At 38.7% G+C, this 18,860-nt stretch overlaps 1 pseudogene; it reads left to right on the top strand.

Annotated features, from left to right (window-relative positions):
- Positions 1–15,771: 15,771 nt before the first annotated feature.
- On the top strand, positions 15,772–15,905 carry LOC148359358 (U2 spliceosomal RNA; annotated as a pseudogene).
- Positions 15,906–18,860: the final 2,955 nt, after the last annotated feature.

Below are 18,860 nucleotides of genomic sequence, written 5' to 3'. Positions count from 1 at the left end.
ATGATCGCAGCAAGGCTTTAGGGCTAGGACCTTAGCTTGGCCTTTTGGCTGAGAGTAAGTGTCCCGGCTCCTAGGCTTTGTAGCATATTATGAACTGACCGATAACGGATAATGGATAATGAATAACGAAGATAGAACAATAACCCTTAAAAACCCCAAAACCCCTGTACGTTTTGGTTGTACAATTCAGTGAGTGGGTTACAACAAATTCTGCAACTATTTAATGTATGTCACCTTGAACAGGGAACAGAAGTACAAGTTGATGGATGTGAAGACATGTTCAAACTCATTTAAGTGTAAAATTGTTAGAAAAAGTTGAGCATAATACAAGCCATCTGATTGCTGGATATAATGTGATGCTGGGAAAATGTCTAGGCTGCGTTGTAGGTATTTCCTTGAAATGAGAATAAATCCGTTTTTTTTCCATTTATCCATATTCCAACGGCTTACCCTCACATTTGTCACCAGGGTGCACGAGCCCATCTTTGTTGACTTTGGACATTGGGCAGGGGACACCGTAGACTAGTTACCAGTCAATCACAAGTCACTTGAGTATCTGAAAAAGCACAAGCCATACACTGAGGCAGGTAGCTGGAATTGAACCTGGAACCCCTGAACAGTGGGCAGATCAGCCATCAACTGTTATTGATCTCAAGAACCTACTTGAGGTGGTGCTGAAGCAAAGAGCAGGGTCACTGATTAGTACGGCAAATTATGGTCTTTTATTCGGGCAGTAAGGTTATGTAGGGCGTGGTCCAAGATGCAGGCGGGGGGTTGGTGTTCCAATAAACGCAAACAGCAAAGGTGATAGTCCAAAAGTTTGCCAGGCAGTACTCGCGATCCAGAAGGACATTCAAGAGTTCGGTACACTGGAATAACAAGAAGCTGAGACAAGAATGCTTGGGACATGACATGAAAGACAAGTGGCTAACTAGCACAGAGAGAAAGAGACAAACTGTTTAAATATTATTGAGGGAGAGTGAAATCAATACAAGTGTCCACAGCTGTAAGCAGGAAAATTAAACATGGAAGTGAATGACCAAAAAAAGTAATGTAAAGAGAGATAGGACAGAGAAGAGAGAAAAGAGAGTACAGATAGAGAGGAGATCTACAGAGAAACGGTACCTATTGCAGGAATGTAAAAAAAAAATGTCAATATTTTTCATGGCCATAACATACGGTCTATCAATACATGAATCATTAAATGAATACATGAATTTGTATAATAAGCATAATAAGTTAGCTTCACGTGGGTTTCGTAATGCTTTTCCTCTTTGATAACCGCTCCCTCAAATGGCTTTTTCTCCCAAAGGAAAAATCACTACTGGCCCCTTATGAAGAGTAGTATTACAAAATCCAGAAAAAGTGACAATTAACATAAACAAGTTCCAGTTTCTCTTCCTGTGCTTTGGGCTTGAAACTTGGATCAATTAAACATTGCACTTAAATTTTACAAAACATGGAGCAATTTGTTTTTTAAAATTATAACAGCTACAATAGTGGATCTGCCCATCTGTGATCTAGTACATTGGCAAATTGCATGATTCAACGTCTATTTATGCAAGGCAGTTAAAAAAAATGCCACTAACTGATTCTATTGAAACTCAACATTATGTTTTTATTGTAAATTACTGTGTAAACTAAGCATAATCAAGTTTTGGCCCAGACAAGTATGTTGGAATGTAAGAAGCTGACTTATCTTTGCGGGCATATAGAGGATTTCTATTTATTGAGTTCCCTAAGTTTAATTTTTCTATTCCAGAATGCATTATGTCACTTCTGTTTTAACTTGTAGAAATGATACACCCAACAATATATTGGTCGCTCTCTCGCTTATTTGATTACTGAGCAGAGATGAGGCCAATTCATCTTTCAATGCCGCATTGCCACAGTCAATTTTCATAGCAAAGTCAATTGGTTTTAATTCCAGAAATCAAACCAATTCTCCCACCGGGTACAAAGTCATTGAGCGTCAAGGTCTTTATGTTGCCTCGAGTGTGAGAATGTTGGGTATTGACAAAACTGACCTTTGAGGAAACACACAAGAACAACAAGATGAAGCCATTGCAATGGTTTATTAGTTTTATTGACCTAACGGCTAGAAAGCATGCAAAGTTTGAGCTGGGATTTCACTGTCTATACACTAATATATATATATATATATATATATATATATATATATATATATATATATATATATATAAAAACATCATAAACAGTCATGTGTCTGTATAAAGCGTAAGGTTTTCCTCAGGGACCTTTTCAAAGCAACCAAATCTCGCATGTAATTACTGACAGCATTTTCCGTCACGTACCTGAACCAATCATGAGCCTATTACACACATCCCGCTACAATAAACAGCTTCAGCAGCGAGAGGTGTCTTGGGAGCAATCAAGGCTTTGGGAAGAACCCGTATAAATAAAGCTTGGCTGTGACAATGGTTGGCTCACACATTTTTCTCTTGTTGTATGTAAAAGCACAAACCCATCTAGGAAGAAATTGTAGAGAAAAAAAACATTGAAGACTTTCAGAAGATGCCAAGGTTCTGTCTCAAAGACGTCTTTATTCGATTGAAAAGTAAATGTTGAAATTACATATTTTTGAAGACAAGGTTAAAACTACTTTATTTTTTTGTCCGAACATGTGTAAAATAAAACATAACTATGGTGGGTGGTTATCGCGCAGCCCCACGGTGTAGAGGTTCAGGGTTCACGCTCAGCAACCGCAACCTCCCTGTGTGGAATTTGCATGTTCTTCCTGTATCATGTAAAGTGGGGTGGATCGGCTCTTTAATTCATTAAGTTGTGTAATAAAAAAGAAAAATACAACACCTAGCAACACCTGGGAGTCTCCTTATTTTCTACTCACAACACACTGATTCCATATTTTCTCAGAATGGAGTGATTCCAGATTTGTTTCCCTGTGCTTGGTCTATAAAAGTAGCATTTACTGACCACCACATTTTTTTATTCATTTCTATCAGCATTTCTGAATGCCAAGGAGTTGCACTTTTGAAAAGCTTTATTATTTCATCCTGCTTTTTATCTGAGTTTATTCTAAAAAATAAAATGTCGGCCTGAGTACTCGTCCAGGACTGATGATTCCATGCTTTTTGCTAGGGGCTGTAGTTTTTTACAGAGGTTAAAATATATTTATTGAGTACAATACTGTTCTTAAATATTGAATAAGTAATTAATTAATTAATTCTTTCATTCATTATCTGCACCGCTTATCCTCAGTGGGGTCGCTGGGGTGCTAGAGCCCATCCCAGCTATCTTCGGGCAGTGGGCAGAGGACACCCTGAACTGGTTGCCAGCCAGTCGCAGGGCACACAGAGACAGACAACTCACTCGCTCACTTATTCACACCTAGGGACAATTTGGACAGGCCAATTAACCTGACATGAATGTTTTTGGAATGTGGGAGGGAACAGGGGTGCCCCGAGGAAATGCACGCAAGCACGGGAAGAACATGCAAACTCAAAACAGGAAGGTTCGAAAGTAATTCATCAAATTCATAATAAATGAAAGTTTCTTCTTGGATTTTCACGTTTTGCTGAGGGATTATATTATGTCCCGAGGAGGACCTAAAAATGTAACAATTCTTGACCAGTTTTCATATTTTGTTTATTTCTTATGGACAATGTGGGACTCACTGCTCCCACTGAAAAATATTTTCCCTCAAAAACATATTCACAAGCAAAATACAAACCCGCCACTAGATTCAAAAGGCAGCAAAACTCAAACGCGGCTTTGATCGCCGCAGAAGAATGCATTACTTGGCAAAGGGATTCTCCTTTGTGGCGGACTTTCATCTGCAAAAAAAAACAAAACGAAACAAAAGCTCTATCTTTGTGTTTTCTTTTCCTTCAATTGCGGCGGGAAGACATCGGAGAGAAAAAACAGGACTATCAGCCTCGGTCTTTCATCTTGTTTCAGCCCAAAAGAGCTCAGCTGGGGACTTGTTGCTAGCTATGGGTTTGAGGGTTTTGGAGCGTGCTGGGAAATCCGAACACAAAACGAGATGAGTCACTACAAGAAAAGAAATAACAAATCATTTGCAAATGCATTACCATTTCTTGTTAAATTCCTACATAATCATGTGATTATTTAAAACACAGGATCCTCTCCCCAAAGTGGCATTAGTTAAATCACGGGTAAGTTTTTATAAACATACTTGTCATTCCAACTGTGGCCTTTAGAAGGCGCTGCTCATACAGCGAGCAAGCCATGAAGCTGCAGCACCAAAACACAATCAATAATGAATGGTGAAGCAGGAGCACATCTAAGCACTTCATGTGATGTTCGACTTTGAGGAATTTCCGTTTGTGCCGTCTGCTCGACTTACATACATGCACTGGTGCCTGCATAAGGGACATCCATTTTTGGTATTATGAAAATGATCGAAGTGAGGAATAACCTTCCACTCTTATCACTCTGCAGATTACCTGAAATAGTATTTCCACAATGTAAAATATTTCTTCTTCTTTCATCTCTGGGAGAAAGAACAATGTGCACAATTGTCAAGTGTTGGCAATGAAAAAAGAGTGAAGAGTATTTATAGTGAAGGCTGTATTGATGACTACTACATGTAACTCAATGAACACTGTATTTTTCATGCTTTTTTGAGCCAAAAGACACTTTTATCAAAAATATCTCAAGGCACACCCTTAAAAACTGATACCTACCACCAGTTTTTTTTTTTTCGATGATCATGTTGACTAAGATGATTGTATGAAGTTTTTCTGATCACTGTGTCTCAGGAGGTAACATGTTTTTCATTTTGGTTTATAATTTTTCTATATTTTGGGATTTTACTTCATTTAAAATGTATTATGATTCAATGTTTTCTCTAGAAAAAAAACAATACTTAAAATGTAATGTAGTTCAATCTTTAAACAGCTTTAAAAAAACGTATTTGATATATTTTCCTGTATTACCTCATGATCAAATAATTAGATACACCGGTTAAAAAAAAATCAAAATTATGTAATCCGCTGCCACCTACTGATATGGATAATTGTTACCGTTACTCAGTTGATCAAAGGAAAAAAAAATCAGAGATTCTGAACAATGGCAAGATTTAAAAATAAAAATGGGAAATTTCCTACGGCACAATAGACAAGATCTCACTGCAAAAAGTAGTGTGTCCTGAAATACTGGTTGAAAAATACTCGCCTAGGTCAGAGGTTGTCAACTCCATTTATTGACAGAGCCATTTTGGACAAAATCCCCAAAACGTTTGGAGCCGCAAAAAAGAATCAGATTAGCTGAAACATGAGCAGAGGCTTTGGTGCTCAAAGAAAAAGGACTATGTTCAATGAGAAAACAAGGAACACAGTAACCAACAAACGGTCAAACAGACAACAAAAAGTTCAAACAAGAAAAAAAAAAAAAAAAAAAAAACTCACTTAGAGGTGGTACCCAGGATGGAACTGAAAAACACTGACAATGGGTAACTGTTATTGATCTGGGAAACTGGGTGATAGAGATAATAACCTAATGTGGTGTGCCATCCAAGCAATCAATATAAAGTCTTGGTATAATTAGGGGCAGGTGTGTGAGGATTGGGCTCAGGTGTGTGCAATGAGCAACCTTCCTCCAGTTTGGCGCCTGATCCTGATATTAGGGGTGTGTTGACAGCACTGGTGACAGCAGAATTGTTTGTACGCTTGCTCGCTGCTCATAATAACCTTGCATGTCTGCAAAACTGGTGCCTGTGTGGTATTTGCGGATAGTTTGCATTTTTAAACGTCCAACACGCTATCCTATTTAGCACTTTTGGATGCAACTCTCCAGCACAGCGGCAGCTAATGGCTAGTGTAGGTTTGTCTTTCAACTGGCATAGGTGAAACGGCTGTTTTTAGTAATATCAATAGATATACAGTATATGCAGCTATAATTTAAATCCACCCTTAGTATTGATTATTAGTTATTTGGAAACCAGAGGTAAAAAATAAATGAGTATATAAATGTATGTACGCTTTGCTTCTCCGAGGTTGTCTCTCCATGTGTGCCTTAAATCAGTGGTCAGCAACCTTTTCTATCCCACGGACCGGTTGAAATTCTGACTATACAGTACTGTCACAGCCCAGACCATTGACATTAGTAATTTAACAATAATAGTACTAGTTATAATAAAAATAACAATAATTATGATAATAAGCGGCAGCACTGCGGCGCAGTGGTTAGCGCATGTGCGGCACAGTTCTAAGGTCTTGGGAACCTCCTGTGTGGGTTCAAATCCAGCTACCGGACTTACTATGCGGAGTTTGTATGTTCTCCACGTGCTTGCGTGGGTTTCCTCCGGGCACTCCGGTTTCCTCCCACATTCCAAAGACATGCATTTCAGGTGGATTGGCCGGTCCAAATTGTCCCTAGGTGTGAATGAGTGAGCAAGTTGTCTGTCCCTGTGTGCCCTGCGATTGGCTGGCAACCAGTTCAGGGTGTCCCCTGCCCACTGCCCGATGATTGCTGGGATGGGCTCCAGCACCCCCGCGACCCTACTGAGGATAAGCGGTGCAGGTATATCAAGTATATTGACACCAGCCCAATAGGGATCTGAAAGACATAGGAAAAAAGTGTATACTTTCTTTTTTTTTTACTTATCGTACCACATTGTCTCACCTTATTTACCTTGAAGGTGCATGTGATTGGTTAATCGCAGTAGAACATTTTTTTGGGGCTGAACTCATTCCCACAATGCTCAATTACAATATTGTACAACATGGCAGCCCAGTGGAGCATTATGGAAATGATTTCAGGCAAATTGATTGACCAATGTGTTTTATGATAAAAGAGGTAAGACAATGTGGTAGCATAAGTAAAAATAGTGTGGTGATGATAAAATCTAATGCCTTTAAATATGTCATCAATGGTGCACTCACTGTTGTGATTAGGGTTCAATTCCCGTTGCATTCAATATTGAGCAAACAAACCATTGCTTAAATATAGTAAATGGTATAAACAAGGGAAAGTTTTTCTCCCGAGTGGCCCGGTACCAAACAAATTACGAGCCTGTACAGGTTCTGCGTCCTGGTGGTTGCTGGCCACTGTCTTAAATGACCTGATTTTTAAGCAAACTATGTGGTTGGCTTCAAATTTCCAATGGAATGTGATCTCTCTTACAACGGCTCAATTCATTTCATATTTTATAAATTCAACTGAACGGAGGTTATCAGGCAAGTCTCTTGCAATTCCATCAAGCGGGCTGGGGAAAAATTGCGCTCAGTCCCCTGAGCAAGCGGCGGTATATTTTTGTCTGGGATTTAAACATATTTTTGTTTTGTCTGACTCAAACGAGATGGACGATTTTTTGTTAATATTCATCACTTTTGCTTGCCAACTCTTTGTAATTCCCTTCAAAGCTTTTTTCTTCTTCGCCAGTTTGCACACAATGAGTGTTAGGGGGTGGGGATTGGGGGGGGGTTGTTGGTTGTCAGGGGTTGGGATTCTGCACATTCTCTTGCTGCCCGTTTGAAACTGGCAACATTCTCGTGGTTTGTTGCAGTAATAAAGCGGTACACGCATTTGTCATGAGTGTTGATATTCCGTCCTGCGCCTTTCCTTCGTTTGATCCCCACGCATGAAAGTATTATCGACGGGCCGTCGAGGATGGATGCCGCTCGTCCTCACTCTGACTCATCGCCTGGCTCGGAGGGGCGGCAGCGGGGGCGAAGTACCGTTTGCTGACTGCAGTTTACCTTAAACATCAATAGCCGGCAGGCCTAATGAGCCAGCCATTGGATTTCTGTTTTGATGTTGGCGGTAGTTGCGATGACGCTGCTTATCAATGGCCAATTATGCCCATCATTCCAAATTAGGATACAAAAAGGAAGATTTGTGATGTACCCAGGTTTACCTGCACAGTCCATGAGGTATTCCTTTGGTATTTATTTTGGTTGCAACGTAGATTATCCTCTTCATTGAATGCACCTAATACCAAATCCAAAGTGAAACTGGCTACATATTTTTGTTTTGTTCCAAATGCAGTTTGTATAAGCTGGTGTAGAACAGAATATAATTTATTGTCATACATTTTCCTCGTTGGTTGACTCATCTCAAAAGATGAGTCTCACAATCGTGGTGTCATCCAAAAACTTCACAAAGATGTAGCTGTTTTGATTAGGAGGGCAGTCGTATATGTAGAGGTCCCAGCGCAGGGGACCATACACATATCCCTGAGGAGTGCCAGTTTTTATGTTGACGGGCATAGAGGTGTGGTGTCCCACTCTGATCCTTTTTGTATTGAGCCAAGGAATAGTTGTGGCCCTTTGTCAAGATTCAGGAAACATCGAATCATGGTTAACTTAATGTCTAAAGCAGTGCTGTGATTGGTCATTAGATGAAGCTTAAGTGTGTGTGATGTTATCTCTACTCAATAACAATCTCAGGATGGCCTCCAACTAAGATGGATAAAAGCAGGTCAATTTTGCTTCTTAACTAATTTTCTAAAAACACAACGTACCGCGAACTCCTGCTTTATGGCTTCCTACCACTTCTCAAAGTTATTGTGCACCATCTTTGTGAATCCAGCGTATCACCAGAAGGAATCCACTTCATTTTGTGCGACAAACAGCAAAATAAATAGCTGGACGCTCAATCCCTGTACATAACCAACCCCTGGTTGTGTTCAATTACTTGATACATTTAATTAATACATTGATTGAAATGATAAAAGAAAGACACATGTAATATCTCTTAAGCAGACTTGTAGGTTTAGATTTTTTATTTCATTTTTCAAAAATCATTTAACACTAGTAGAGCCGATAATAGCCTCCATCATAGTTTCTGAAAACCCTGTGACTCAGAGCCTATGATAATGTGTTATATTACTTTTTTCGTCTTACATTTTTTCAAATCAGAAATATTTTACTGTTCTTTAAGATAATCATGATCAAAGAGTCATCAAAGCAGGGATCTTCATATTCAAGAAAACGCAACACGTACAGCATTCATGACAAAAAATGGACATTTGGCACACAAATTGTTTTATCCATTTAAATTCTATTGTTTATTTACCAAATATTATAAAAGCGCGTGAAAATTTATATGGTAAATGACATTTCCAAAGGCCCTAAGGGGTTGAACATATAAATCATTAGAGGTTTGTTCAGATTTGTCTTTCTTCTGCTTGCTTGAAATGAAATATGTGGTTCTGTTATCACTATTGGACACCTGGAAAGTAGATTGCTTAAGTTGTTTTGTTATTTATTACTTATTTACTATTATTTCACACTGTCGTTTGTTAATTTGGCAATTCATTGTGATGCTCTTTGAGTTCCAGACTCTTTAGGGCTGGTCTAATTTTTGTTACATAGGATACATAATAAAAAAAAGGGTTGGATTTGTTATAATATGCATATTGAGGGTTTTTGCATGGTCCTTTCCTGTTTTTCTTCCAAGCATTTATGTCTTTTCTCCTTATTTTGAGGGTCCACTACACTGTACTTTTATCACGTATGTAGACCAGTAATTCAACTTCGCATATATTCTAAATCATCGATAGTAGTAAAAAAGTTTTTTTTTTATGATTGTTTTATACTAAGAATGATTTTGGAACTGCACTGTTATAATATGATGAACATAATCACGAAATAAATTAAGTATCAAAAGCAAGGTTGTAGATGATTATATGGGAAACAAGAATAAGGCAATAATAAAGCAGTTAAACCTGGGACACGCTCGTGAAAAACGGATAAATGAATAAAAGACCAAACAAAAACATGATTCATAGTTAAGTAAAGGAGTAAACAAAGATTAATGGAAGGAACACATGTTAAAACGTAAACATTGGATGCACAAAACAGTGATAAGAGGTAGAAGATAATTAAAACCAGAAAACAAATAACCTGCAACTGATACATTTTCAAGCAAGAGCTAATTCTTTATGAATACTTTTTTGGAAGTCTGCTTTTGAAGCAAAACATTTCTTTATCATCCATCACTTCTGTGAAAGTGGGCCTTGACATGCCAACAAAATAAAAACATAGCTCCTCTTTGAAAACGGTCGAGACCCATCAGCTGTGTCATAAATTCTTCATCGGTTTCTTCATCTTTTCTTCTTGTGTCAGCAAAAAAAGGAGCGTTTAGAGGAGACATGCTTTACAGTAACTTTACGACGTGTCGTAAAGTGTCATGCGGGCTTATACGTGAGTTAGAGATCAGTTCTTCCCGGAAACTCCTCTACAGACAGCAACATTTTCTCTGAGGTCAGATGTTTTCCGGCTTTAGGGCTCAATGGCTTAGCAAACATACTTTGGCTTTTAGTACACTATTGAATCTGAGTTACTAAAGGTGTGAAAGTGGTGCCAATTTTTCTTTTTTTTTTGCCTCCTGATACTTAAGAGGTACTTATACTCAGAGCTACTAAATACTAAGAGTCGTCTGTAGTTTACAATATGCATTTTCTACAAAATGACAAAAAAATGACTATTCGTTTTTGTATTGAAAATGTTGATTGTTACAAATCTATTGAGTGTTACGAGTATTAAATTATTATATTAATTCCAAGTTTGGACAGATAGTTAACAATGATCACTACCTTTTTGTTAACATTGTCTAAGAACCACTTTCATCCTAAAAATGACGGCCTTTTATGCTACCAACCAGGAAGAAAATGTCCATATCTGAAAATTATCTTTATCAATTCTGAAATACAGTTTTAGATATCTGGCAACCTTTGTATTTTTATACTACTTTTATACAAATTTTGAAACAAGGGCATGGTGAATATGGAGGACTGATTCTGCCATATATAGATATATATGTATAAATAAACAAATACATCCAAATAAAAGCCCAATAACCAATACATAGATCATCTAATACCTAAATATATGGCACAAATGCAATTCACTAAGGCATTCTTTTCATTTCTTTTGTCATTTTTTTTGCCAATTGGCCCCGCCCGTGTTGCACCAGCTGCAGCTTGTTAACAGATTGGCTCCCTGTCAGTCTCTAAACTCTGTCCTGTCGGTCCCCTTTTGTCGGTTCGTCTGCGAATCTCTGTTTTTACACGGCAAGCCCTTTTTTCGCCTGTCCTGATTTCTGCTCCTGTTTGTCTCCCGCTACGATCTGTTTTGATCTCGACCACGTCTACTCCCCTCTCCTGGCTTTCGACTTGTTTCTGATCGCGACCACGTTTTTGCGCTTCTACTGACCTGTTTTTTCCGTTCCTGACACCGCCATCGCTCGCCACGGAAGTCCCACTTCTGCGTTCAGAGTGACCTGCTTCCCGCGTCCAGCAATCCCCGGATCGTGGGCGTGACCCTTTCTTCTAATAAAACTTGTGAGAAATGTTACACGAGTGGGTCCTGTCTCCGTTCTGGTCCTGACATTCAGTGTCATTACAATAACATTTTGTTTTGACATAATAAATAAAAAAATGTATGACAACATACACAACAAAATACACAACACAATAAATGACGAATTTAATTTAAAAATAAATCAATAACAAGATGCATAAATAGATGAATACATTGCATTTTTGTCATATATTCAGGTATAACATGATTTATTTATATGACATACGTTTCTTAGTTTTTTTTTTTTTCTGTCATTTATATATTTTGTTCTCGGATGGCAGGATTGGTTATCCATAGGTCAAACTTTTGAGAAAAATGTTTTCTGATTTCCCACTTCCACTGAGTCTTGTGAAGGAATGCTAATGTTGCTTTATTCATGCATCCAATCTTTAAGTGGGTGGCTCAAAACTAACCCAATTTGAGTCAAAAGTGTAGTGATCCACTCTTTAAGTCAACTGCATCCAGTTTATTAGGCTGTTAACACAATCCAGTTTTTTATTTTATTTTAAGACAACCACTAAATTAGAATCGGGGGAGACCGGGTACAACATTATTCTTTCTCCTTCCCCATTTTTTAATATTTTTTTCTAATCCTCTCAAACCTTTATACATGGTACATCAATTTGTCTTTTCCAAGTAGACATGTTAGAGTGCTAAATAGCTCCAAAAGTCTATGGCAGTCTCTCAAACAGAAAGAGTGCTGGGTACGGTTGCAACACTGCTAGTGGACAGTTGTAACCCTGTGATATATTATTTAAAAGAAGCTTTAGACCACAGGTATCAAACAGGCGGCCCGCGGGCCAGATCAGGCCCGCTAAAAGATTGAATCCGGCCCGCGAGACAACACTCAGAGAAGAGCAAGAGAAAAACAAGCTGCAGGTTGAAATATGTCAACTTGATGTTGCCAAAGCCAGGTGCCTCGAACAATGACACTGTACTTGTATTTATTGCTCTCTCTCTCTCTGTCTCTCTCTCTCTTTCGTTTCCACACCTTTTCTCCCACTCTGTCTCTTTCACTCTCTGTGTCTCTCTTTTTCTCTTCCTTTGTTGCTCTTTGTCTCTTTCTCTCTCTCTGTCTTTTAACCTCTTTTGCTCCCTCTTCCTTTTTTCCTTTTCTCTCTTTTCTCTTTCTCTCTTCCTACCCTTTGCGCTTTCTTTTCTCCTTTCTCTCCTTCTGTCTTTCTATTTCTCTTTGGATTTCTTTCTTCCTCTCCCTTTCTTCTCCCTCTCTCATGACTTTTTATCTTTTGTTTCTCACACTCTCTCCCTCTCTCTCTTTTTCTTTCTTTGTCCCGCCCTCTCTCCTTTTCCCTCCCTCTTGCTCTTATTTCTTTATCTCTCTTTTTCTTTCTCTTTAATCTACTAGTCCGGCCCCCGACAGAATGTTTGTTCTATCGTGTGGCCCCCGAGTTAAAATGAGTTTGACACCCCTGCTTTAGACAGTACAATATTTGAAGAGGTCTTTATTGAATAAACAAAAAGAGCATGAAATAGAACAAAGTGCTTACAGTATGTCATATCTATCCTTTTGTATGGACAGCATTGCTAATCATGGTCTGACAAGCAATTGTGGCAATTGTATAAGTCAGTACCCTGGGTGCAACTTTCGTGGGCAAATTGTTTTCGATCAAAACACTCTACCCACTTTTATTTTCCTTCTATCTTTAAATCAAATCAAATTATATTTATTTATAGAAAACTCAAAAGTGCTGTATAAAGCATTCAGCATACAGCAAGACAGTAAAATCTCCAATCCCCTTCTACACCTCCCAGCAACCCAAAAAACATCATACACGGACAAACACAATGGTTAAAATGCAATAAAAAAAATAAAAAAATACAAATTATGGCAAGGCACAGACTAACCATGTGAAGAAAGGGACCTGATAGAGGCTTATCCACACTGATTGGGATGTGTGGTACCCCCAAATAAAGGAACACTGAAATGCAAACATATTAAAAAAACTGCAGAACAAATCATTGAAATATGAAATAAAAAAAGAAAATTATGATACAATAAAACATTAAAAGTTAAATAGATCAAAACTAAATAACGATGATCAAATCAAAGCCATTTTTAAAAAGTGGATCTTGAGCCTCCTTTAAAAACTAGCAAGGGTCCCTGTAGACCTGATGTCCTCCGGCAGACTGTTCCATAATGAGGTCCAAAGTGGCTGAATGCTGCCTCACCATAGGTTTTGGTCCTCACCCTGGGAACTGTCAACAGGCCGCTGCCAGAGGACGTCAGGGACCGCGAGGGCTGATATAATTAAATCAAATCAAACAGATAAGATGGCCCAAGACCATTAAGACATTTAAAACTAGTAAAAACACCTTAAAATTGATCTTAAACCGCACAGGAAGCCATTGTATTGTGATCTCAAAAGACAGCACTGAGGTCCAATAGCAACCAGAATTAAAATCCATATTATACCTGATACAATTTAAGATTTTTAAAAGGACAGTTTCTGTACTGTGGTTGATCCTAAAACCAGACTGACACATTTCGAAAATGCTGATTTCTTAAAAAAAAAATCGGCTGAATAAAAACTATTTTTTCTAAAACTTGGCCGTAGTTTGGACACGGTAATTATTAAAAATGCCTGAGTCTAAATTGCTCTTCGTCAGATGAGGCTTCACCACTGCTGTTATAGAAGTGGAAGGGAAAACGCCCATCTTGAGAGAGCAATTGACCATAATTGCATTTGTTCAGACAGACTATACAAAAGTGGTGTCGTGATTACTGATGCGAGGCACGTGTCCCCGCTCCTTTGGCGCCAACTGCCTCGGACGCTGATTGGCTCCCTGTCACTTTTAAACCCCCGTCTTTCTATCACCGGTTGTCAGTCCACCTGCGAACCTCAGCTCATGCTAGGCAAGCTTTTCGACCCTGACTCACTCCTGATCTGGCCCCCGTCTGTTTTGCGGCTCCGACCCCTTTACTGACCAATTTTTTTTCCGCTCTCGACACCGCCATCGCTCGCCACGGAAATACCACTATGGGGTCTGAGCAACCTGCTCCCCGCGACCAACAATCTCCAGATCGTGTGTACAATCCTTTACCTTCTTCCCAATAAAACTAAGAGAAACGCACGCAAGTGGGTCTTGTCTCCGTTCTGGTGCTGACAAGTGGTCACTTTTGGATGAGTTACAACTGTCCCCGTATCTACAAGCCATCATTAAACTCACTTTTTCTCCATGTGGTTGTTACCTAAAAGAAACAAAACATATCAGATTGCAGCCGAGAATCTGGAAATTACAGCCATGCGCCAGAAATATGTCAAACTTAATTGGGCATGAAACAAAAAACAATGAGAAAGAAACATTTTGAAAGACTGGAGAATATCAGTGGCATCAAAAAAACTATCCTCCAATTGGTAAAACTTTGACTGTTTCAACTATCCCCTATGTCATAAATATGGTAAAGATAAACAATAAATATGGTTGTTTTTTTTTAATCAAAAGTCCCTCACTCAAAAGGGGTTGTTTCTTAATTTTCCAACCGCTTGTCCTAAAGAATTTCGCGGTGTGCTGTAGCCCATCCCATTTGACATGGGGCAGTGGGCAAGGAACACCCAGATCTGGTTTCAGGGTATTCACCGCAAACAGACAGACACATTAATACCAAGGGGCAATTTTTACTTGCCAATCAACAAGCAAGCATGTTATTTTTTGGGGAATGTGGGAGGAACCGGAGTACCCAGATAAAACACGTGCAGGCTCATTAACCTACAAATCCCACACAGATAACTCAAATTAATATGTTACATAGCATGGCGTTTTTGTTTGAAACCTCAAAAATGTATTCAAAACAGCCTGTGTTGTCATATTGCATTAAAACAATTATCAAATGGGTCATTTTGTCAGTAATCCACTTGGGGATGGTGCAGAACTAAAGTGAAGAAGCACTGATTAGAACAGCAAACAGTTGTCTTTTATCAGGGCAGGGTTCAGTACACAGGAAGTCGGGTAGCAAGGCAACAAATAAGATCCAAGATGCAGACGATGGGTCAATGTCCCAGTAAGACCATCCACCAGGGCGAGTCTGGATCCGGAAGGGCAGGCAAGAGTTTAGTACAGTGGAATAACAAAAGGATGAGACGAGAGTGCTTGGAACACAGAACCATGGACCCAGTGTTTGAATAGTGACAAGGGAGACTTGTAATAGGAAGGAAATTTAAAAAAAATCAAGTGGAAATTTTTTTGAGGAGGGAAATATCACCCAAAAGTGAGTGACCAAATAAGGTAAGGCTGACCAAGGGAGAGCAAGAGGGTGGGATACAGAGAATATAATGAAAACCATAACTCAGAAAAGAGAATCATGATACATTTAGTTTGAAACGAACCCCAAACAACACTAAAGTAATATTCATGAAAGTATCGGGTCCTCTTTGGTACCCTGTTAAACAAAGCATCCCGTGTGATCGCAACAATGATTGGGATTATGCATTCATAAGATTGTGTACTGTCTATGAAGATTAAGTGTAGTAGCCATGATCTTTGATTTTTGCAATCCGGAGATGGAATAAGAGCTTGCCCTGTCCACTGCACGCATCGGCCCGGTATTGCAGTACCTCCGGGAACGGTGCATTCGCAATGATCGCAGCAAGGCTTTAGGGCTAGGACCTTAGCTTGGCCTTTTGGCTGAGAGTAAGTGTCCCGGCTCCTAGGCTTTGTAGCGTATTATGAACTGACCGATAACGGATAATGGATTATGAATAACGAAGATAGAACAATAACCCTTAAAAACCCCAACCCATTTGAAAATTAATGACTACATAATGAAAATTTGGTGGCTATCCTATTGTTATTATTTTAATATGATTTCTTTCAATTGAGGGATTAATAAATGTTTCATCAAAATTAGTATTTCCTCTCTATAACATGGCTCGCTTTTTACGCTTTTGCTGATTCATAGATTTTCATCATGCATAGTTTTCAGCATTCCGAATGGCAAAACACTCCCTAAAGAAAAAAAAAATCAATAAATGTGTACAGGTATAGTATAAAGTACTTTAATTTGTCAAAACAAACGTAACCCTCTGTGCTAAACGAGGGTTAGCTTTATAAATATTTTTTGGTGGTGTAGGTAATTCTTTGTGGCTTTGTTGTCTAGTATCAATATTAATCACTACTTGAGAGTTAATTTTTATAACTGATTCTGCCCCAAAAAATGGAATTGCACACTTGTAGTTTATAGCAACCAATATCGCCGAACACTATCAATTGATTCAAATGTGGATCAGTTAATTGTAAAGCCACAAATTATTTTTCGCGTACATCAAGACATTACTTGTTGAATTTCCCTTGCTTGACTGAATGTTTTCAGCTTTTAGTGTAATGCTATATGTTTTAGTATTTTAACATTGAATGACAGTTACGATTCCCGTTTTAACCAAACACATTTATTCCTTTCTTACTGACTTTTTTTGTTTTTGAATAAAAGTTTTATGGCAACCTTTTCCAGGACAAACTACCCAAGATGCAACTTACTCCAGTTACCATCGGAATACGACGGTGCATAAAATTGACAAATGTGCTTATTCGCCCCAAAACAATGAACTCCCTTCAGACCTCAACGCACCATCGCTGCTTTACGATGTGTCGGTACGGGCAAAGACGCCGCGAGGAAAACGGGCGACTGCGGGTCCGAAAAATGACTTACGCGTTCATTTGGCCTGCAGTACTTGTTGCGTCGGATTCGCGCTCGGTAGGGAGAACGTCGTAAAGTCCCGAAAAACATCCGACCTTTGAGAAAATGATGTCGTTGTAAAAAAACGTACAGCGGCACTACGTGCTCGCTCGATATACTCGCCATGAATCATGCAATCGCTCCCTGTGCCGGTTAATCACGCTAACCAGACACCTTCTGCCATAAACAACGACTCCAAGTCGTCAGTAAAAAGTACACGCACAAGCGTATGAATAAGCAATACTGTATACTGCATAATCTTAATTTAAATTATCGAGCATTATACAATCCATTCAATTGCTCTCTGCTGCAGTTATAACCCCTAGTGCATACAACAGAAATAAACACACAAACAGTGCTAAATAGTAACACACAGAAAACAGTGGGCTTGCAGATATTTGTGCCCAAAGTAAAAAATCCAATTTGATTTCTGTGAAACAACAAAAATAAACTAGGTCTGTTTGAACCCTTGAAATAAAACAGATACTGTTTCCACATAGAATCTAACTAATGAAAAAAATGTATAAGTCTATGTTATATTCAAGTTTAGCAGAGACTCATAAGAAGGAAAAAAATACATCAATGTATTTTGAACTTGCAAAGAGAATCGTGTAGAGAACTCAGATGAAAAGTTCCATCCAGTTCTTAAAGCCCTCCCCTGAGCCCTTTGTTTTATTAAATCTCCCAAGTTACCAAAGCAGATCTGCCTAAAAGGGTGTGAAAAAAAAAACAAAAAAAAAAAAACAGCTACAGTACATGATTAACTGATAGTCAGTATGATGTAAACGGTTCAATATTGTCAAAACAACAATACACAGTAATAGTCAAAATTATAAACCGGCATCCTATACAATCTCCTTTGCAGGTGTCCAATATAAAAAACAAGAAACTTATTCGTGTATAAATTAAGAAATGTGTATATTTTTATAATTAAAATTTAAATATTACATGGTATATTATTACAATATACAGTAAATTATTACACTGTTAAGCGTCCCTTGAAGATATACGTAAATACATACCTAAATAACATATACAAATGTATACATTCAAATGTAAATAAACTGAAATAAATGGATGAACAAAATGATCAAATCTGATAGGTAAGGCACCTGTCATGAACCAGAACAGGAACTGGACCCAAACGCATGACATTACTCACACAAGCCTTTTATTTTACGGGAAATGGGGAGTCATGCACGTTAGGCAGCAGTTTGGCATGAAATGATAGGAAATGATACCAATTGCCCCTTGAGTTGATATCGGACGGATGGAGTCGATACCGGAGCGGACGGACAGGACAAACAGGATAGATAATGAAACAAAATATCGAAAATAAACAGGACAAAGTAGACGGGAACAAAAACTGGAGAAAATAATAAACAGGACAGAAATACACGGAAACAAAACTGGAAACCAAAATCAAACAGGACAAAATAAACGGGAACAATAACTGACAGGAAACAGCAACAAGAACAGGACAGAGCCGAAATCCACTTCTTGCGGGGCAGAAGTTGGTTCACGGACTGACAAAGGAAGAGAGAGTGGACGGAACTTAACTAGACGGAAAGCCAATCTGTCAACGAGCCACACGGGCGGGGCCAATTGGGGCCCATGGCAACTGTAACAGCATCAAAGTTGGGGTGCCTCGTTTGAGGTGTCTTTAAGAAAAATCAATATTTTTTTTCTTTACAAAGTACCATATATTCCGGACTATAAATCCCATATTTTTTTATAGTTTGCCTGGGGGTCTGCCTGTCTGCCGGTCCGTCGGTCCTTCCAGCTATTATCCATCCAGGGAGGTGGGTAGGTAGGTAGGTAGGTAGGTAGGTAGGTAGGTAGGTTGGTAGGTAGGTAAG

This window comes from Urocampus carinirostris, chromosome 9 (genome assembly GCF_059441175.1).
Source record: "Urocampus carinirostris isolate Australia breed hairy pipefish chromosome 9, RoL_Ucar_1.0, whole genome shotgun sequence".
NCBI classification, from domain to species: Eukaryota; Metazoa; Chordata; class Actinopteri; order Syngnathiformes; family Syngnathidae; genus Urocampus; species Urocampus carinirostris.
This window is presented reverse-complemented; position numbering and strand designations above follow the sequence as displayed.